The following is a 6652-nucleotide window of genomic DNA, read 5'->3' as shown; positions in this document are numbered from 1 at the left end:
CAAAGTACACTTTAACCAGATTAAAATTGATCGGAATCGCAATTAAAAACCAAATTAGAAAACTATAATCATAGCTTCGCACAGGGTAGCTGACCTAAGTACAATACATTTGGGAAAAGTAACGCTCTCCCATAATATTGTATGATTTCCAATCGATTGAAAAACAATTTTAAAAAAAATATGAAAATATTAGAAATGTAAATTTACCAAGAACTTCCAAACAAAACAAATTATAAATTCAATTCAAATTCAAATGATACATACCTTTATTCCTCTGTAAAATAAATTATAAAATATTAATTATTATTTGGGTATCTAAACATATTAAAGCGAAATATTAGGAAGAAACAAATACTGTAATTATTATTATTGTTGATTTATTTTAAATTGAATTATGAATATTCAATATATCATGATAATAATGTATTAAAAAAAATAATAATATCTCCCTGTATAGGTACTAAAATATATTATAATATAATATGCGCATGGACGTATAAGTCACCCGAGTATAAAAAATGTCATAGGTTTAGAAACAAAAGATACTAATTATAAATATATAATTTTTCAGAAGAGAAATTTAAAACTAACAGTATTATGATTTATGGGTTTCAATTATTTTAAACTTTATGACAGTACTTTTAATCATAGAACATTTTTGTCCATTTGTACGGATTAAGTGTATTCATCAGTGATCATAAGAGCTTCTATATTTTTTAACAGTCTCTAACTTCCTTCGTAAATTACATTTCCGAATACGTATAGTGTTAAAAAATAAAAATAGTAATTAAGTAGCGTATTTTCCAATATTAAATTGAGATTTCAATTTAGGTACTTGTGTTGATGATCTTAATAAATTTATTAAAGCTTATTATCTATTACTTATTATAGGTGTAATTATCTCTCTTTTAAAGGTAAATCAAAATAAAGTTATCTGTTTATGATATAGAACTATTGCTTATTCTATATAAAAAATTAATTAATTAAACGTAATTAACAAAACAAAAAAACAATGAAATTACGTACTTATTGCAGCTAAAAATAAAGAGAATTGATTAATTACAATAATATTATATAGGCAGATACATTATAATTTTTAGTAACGTAATTATTTATATCAAAATATGTTGAACAATTCATTAATATTTCAGTAGGTATTCAATTTAAATTAATAATAATTTAATGAATTTTAAAATATTTAAATGATTCTATTTCGTAGTTACAATTTCAAAGAATTTTCTTAATATTAAGTGTATGAGTCTTTGGACATTTATAATTTTTATAAATTTGTAAATATGTATATTTATATTTCTTTATTTATTGCTCTTTTATTGGTGACGTTAAAAATGTATAGAATATGACGTTTCGTTTTGTGGTTTAAATTACAGGCTAGACTAGATCACAGGGGGCAACAACACACAAACATTTTTAAATACATACTTTCATAGTCCACGTTTTGAATTGCGGTATCAATCCTAGTTCCATCTGAAATTTAATCATACTTGTATTATTGTAAACTAATATATCACATCATTAATCAATGTCACGTTTGTAACATGACTGTCGCTTAATACAGTTTTAGAGCCTTAATGTAGAATTCTAGTGCATGAATATCAGTGCACTAAAGCAACAGAGTTACTTAAATGTTGTAATTGAATAGTATTTAAATATCATCAGGAAACATAATTTTTACAATTATTATCTATAAAGCCGCGGTCACACGATGATAGAAAAACGCGATAGTTGCTATCGTGATGAACTATCATGCATGCATGATAGTTATGATAGTTAATAGTAGATAGGTGATAGTAACTATCGCGAAAGCAACTATGACCGCAGCTACCTTGTCTCTTCTAACAACATTTCAAATGAAATATTTCATACTTAATACGCTAAATATATGATTTATCAACCTCTTGTAAGCAATAAAATTGGATGACGAATTCTAAAAAACGCGGGAATCAGAATAAAAAAAATACGCTTGCACACTGTATGGGTGTACCTAGTGTTGTGACTTAAAAACAACTTATAGTATAATATAATATATTTTTACATATTATGAAAGATTAATCTAATACAATATTGTATAACATAAATCAAAAACAACATACCACCGCTAGCTAGAAACAAAATACAGGGTGGTCATTTATAAGTATAATTATAAATTAGTTACCTATAACATGGTATAATTAAAGTGAAAATCTAGTGATATATTTGAAAAGTTCTCGATAATTTTCAAAATTTTCAGTTGGGTACCAACTTTTAAATCGAATTTTTTCTTGTATAAATAAAAAATAAATCTAAATTTGGTTTTAATTTGTATATTAAGTTCATAGTTTATTAATACCTAAAATATTTACTGTTTATCTTTTGCTATTTTTTAACATACGACTATCATAATAACTACATAGCTCATAAACATAAAATATAAAATTTTAGACCCATAAACTATAAATTCACACCAAAAAATAATAAGAATTAAAACATATTTCAGGAACATACAAGTTTGAAAAAAGTATTTTTAATATGTTCTTAGGTAAGGTTAGCAAAATATATTTGCACCTATCAAAGTACACTTTAACCAGATTAAAATTGATCGGAATCGCAATTAAAAACCAAATTAGAAAACTATAATCATAGCTTCGCACAGGGTAGCTGACCTAAGTACAATACATTTGGGAAAAGTAACGCTCTCCCATAATATTGTATGATTTCCAATCGATTGAAAAACAATTTTAAAAAAAATATGAAAATATTAGAAATGTAAATTTACCAAGAAACTTCCAAACAAAAACAAATTATAAAATTCAATTCAATTCAAAATTCAAATGATACATACTTTCAGAATTTATAAAATAAATTATAAAATATTAATTATTATTTGGGTATCTAAAAATATTAAATCGAAATATTAGGAAGAAACAAATACTGTCATTATTATTATTGTTGATTTATTTTAAATTGAATTATGAATATTCAATATAGCATTATAATAAAGTATTAAAAAAATAATAATATCTCCCTGTATAGGTACTAAAATATATTATAATATAATATGCGCATGGACGTATAAGTCACCCGAGTATAAAAAATGTCGTAGGTTTAGAAACAAAAGATACTAATTATAAATATATAATTTTTCAGAAGAGAAATTTAAAACTAACAGTATTATGATTTATGGGTTTCAATTATTTTAAACTTTATGACAGTACTTTTAATCATAGAACATTTTTGTCCATTTGTACAGATTTAGTGTATTCATCAGTGATCATAAGAGCTTCTATATTTTTTAACAGTCTTAAACTTCCTTCGTAAATTACATTTCCGAATACGTATAGTGTTAAAAAATAAAAATAGTAATTAAGTAGCGTATTTTCCAATATTAAATTGAGATTTCAATTTAAGTACTTGTGTTGATGATCTTAATAAATTTATTAAAGCTTATTATCTATTACTTATTATAGGTGTAATTAACTCTCTTTTATAGGTAAATCAAAATAAAGTTATCTGTTTATGATATAGAACTATTGCTTATTCTATATAAAAAATTAATTAATTAAACGTCATTAACAAAACAAAAAAACAATGAATATACGTACCTATTGCAGCTAAAAATAAAGAGAAATGATTAATTACAATAATATTATATAGGCAGATACATTATAATTTTTAGTAACGTAATTATTTATATCAAATGTTGAACAATTTATTAATATTTCAGTAGGTATTCAATTTAAATTAATAATAATTTAATGAATTTTAAAATATTTAAATGATTCTATTTCGTAGTTACAATTTCAAAGAATTTTCTTAATATTAAGTGTATGAGTCTTTGGACATTTATAATTTTTATAAATTTGTAAATTTGTATATTTATATTTCTTTATTTATTGCTCTTTTATTGGTGACGTTAAAAATGTATAGAATATGACGTTTCGTTTTGTGGTTTAAATTACAGGCTAGACTAGATCACAGGGGGCAACAACACACAAACATTTTTAAATACATACTTTTAGTTTCATCTGAAATTTAATCATACTAGTATTATTGTAAACTAATATATCACATCATTAATCAATGTCACGTTTGTAACATAACTGTACCTTAATACACGTTTTAGAGCGTTAATCTAGAAATCTAGTGCATGAATATCAGTGCACTAAAGCAACAGAGTTACTTAAATGTTGAAATTGAATAGTATTTAAATATCATCAGGAAACATAATTTTTACAATTATTATCTATAAAGCCGCGGTCACACGATGATAGAAAAACGCGATAGTTGCTATCGTGATGAACTATCATGCATGCATGATAGTTATGATATTTAATAGTAGATAGGGTGATAGTAACTATCGCGAAAGCAACTATGACCGCAGCTACCTTGTCTCTTCTAACAACATTTCAAATGAAATATTTCATACTTCAAACTCTAAATATATGATTTATCAACCTCCTGTAAGCAATAAATCTCGTGTTGGAGGTTGAGAGTAATAATATTTAATAATAATATATGACTATACATTTAGATTCAGTAGGTAATGTAAAACATATGGCATCAATTACATATTAATTAAAAATAAAAATGATAGAACATAATATAAGTTAGTTACTAACAAAAAATTATATAACAGTGAACATTTTGAGAAATGTGCAATTATAACTTCCAAAAAAAAAACATTTAGATACATAAAATATTCATAATTTAAACGACATTGTGTCCAAAATCAATACCCACTCTCAGTGAATCCAACGGCCCCCGAGTTTCACTTAGAGCTAGTACTCATATTAAATAACTTGAAATTATATACAGTGGCTGTTTGATAAATGGACATTTAAAAACTATTATTTATTGTGTTTTTAAGTTGATACAATGATACTGTAGCGCATCAGGAATTTCGTATGACAGTGAGAGGGTTGTGTGAGTGCGAGGATTCATAAAATTATTACATTTTATAAATATTATACTGCTCAACAGCTGACATATCTTTTCATCGTATTAAAACATTTACGACTATCATAATAACTACATAGCTCATCAACATAAAATATAATATTTTAGACCCATAAACTATAAATTCACACCAAAAAATAAGAAGAATTAAAACATATTTCAGGAACATACAAGTTTAACCATTAAAATTAGATGATGAATTCTAAAAAATGCGGGAATCAGAATAAAAAAAAATACGCTTGTACACTGTATGGCTGTACCTAGTGTTGTGACTTAAAAACAACTTATAGTATAATATAATATATTTTTACATATTATGAAAGATTAATCTAATACAATATTGTATAACATAAATCAAAAACAACATACAAGCGAGCCCTAGAAACAAAATACAGGTTGGTAATTAATAAGTATAATTATAAATTAGTTACCTATAATATGGTATAATTAAAGTGGAAATCTAGTGATATATTTGAAAAGTTCTCGATAATTTTCAAAATTTTCAGTTTGGTACCTACCAACTTTTAAATCGAATTTTTTCTTGTATAAATAAAAAATAAATCTAAATTTGGTTTTAATTTGTATATTAATTTCATAGTTTATTAATACCTAAAATATTTACTGTTTATCTTTTGCTATTTTTTAATATACGACTATCATAATAACGACATAGCTCATCAAAAAAAAATATAATATTTTAGATCCATAAACTATAAATTCACACCAAAAAATAAGAAGAATTAAAACATATTTCAGGAACATACAAGTTTAAAAAAAGTATTTTTATTAGGTTCTTAGGTAAGGTTAGCAAAATATATTTGCACCTATCAAAGTACACTTTAACCAGATTAAAATTGATCGGAATCGCAATTAAAAACCAAATTAGAAAACTATAATCATAGCTTCGCACAGGGTAGCTGACCTAAGTACAATACATTTGGGAAAAGTAACGCTCTCCCATAATATTGTATGATTTCCAATCGATTGAAAAACAATTTTAAAAAAAATATGAAAATATTAGAAATGTAAATTTACCAAGAAACTTCCAAACAAAAACAAATTATAAAATTCAATTCAATTCAAAATTCAAATGATACATACTGTGAGTAACTGTAAAATAAATTATAAAATATTAATTATTATTTGGGTATCTAAAAATAGTGGCTGTTTGATAAATGGAAATTTACAAACTATTATTTATTGTGTTTTTAAGTTTATACAATGATACTGTAGCGCATCAGGAATTTCGTATGACAGTGAGAGGGTTGTTTGAGTGCGAGGATTCATAAAATTATTACATTTTATAAATATTATACAGCTCAACAGCTGACATAACTTTTCATCGTATTAAAACATTTAAAATTTACTTTTAAGATCATATTAAGTCAATGCTTATAAATTATAATTTTGTCTAATATACTTCAAAAAAAGAATAATATAATAAAAAAAGAATAATAAAATACAATTATTGTTAATTGCAATTAACTTACATGTAAAGCCACATTCCTCTAAAATCGCTATTAGATTTCAAAAAAATTCATAAAAAATTACATAAGTATAAGCTTGAATAGGTTGGTACCATATAAAACGGATTCAATGGTTCACTAATCATAAATGAATAATGATCCAATCATGTGCCATTGAATCTTGCTCAACATTACACACGATATTTCTAAAGATATTTTCCTAATAGCTATTA

This window comes from Acyrthosiphon pisum, chromosome X, assembly GCF_005508785.2.
Source record: "Acyrthosiphon pisum isolate AL4f chromosome X, pea_aphid_22Mar2018_4r6ur, whole genome shotgun sequence".
Lineage (NCBI taxonomy): Eukaryota > Metazoa > Arthropoda > Insecta > Hemiptera > Aphididae > Acyrthosiphon > Acyrthosiphon pisum.
This window is presented reverse-complemented; position numbering follows the sequence as displayed.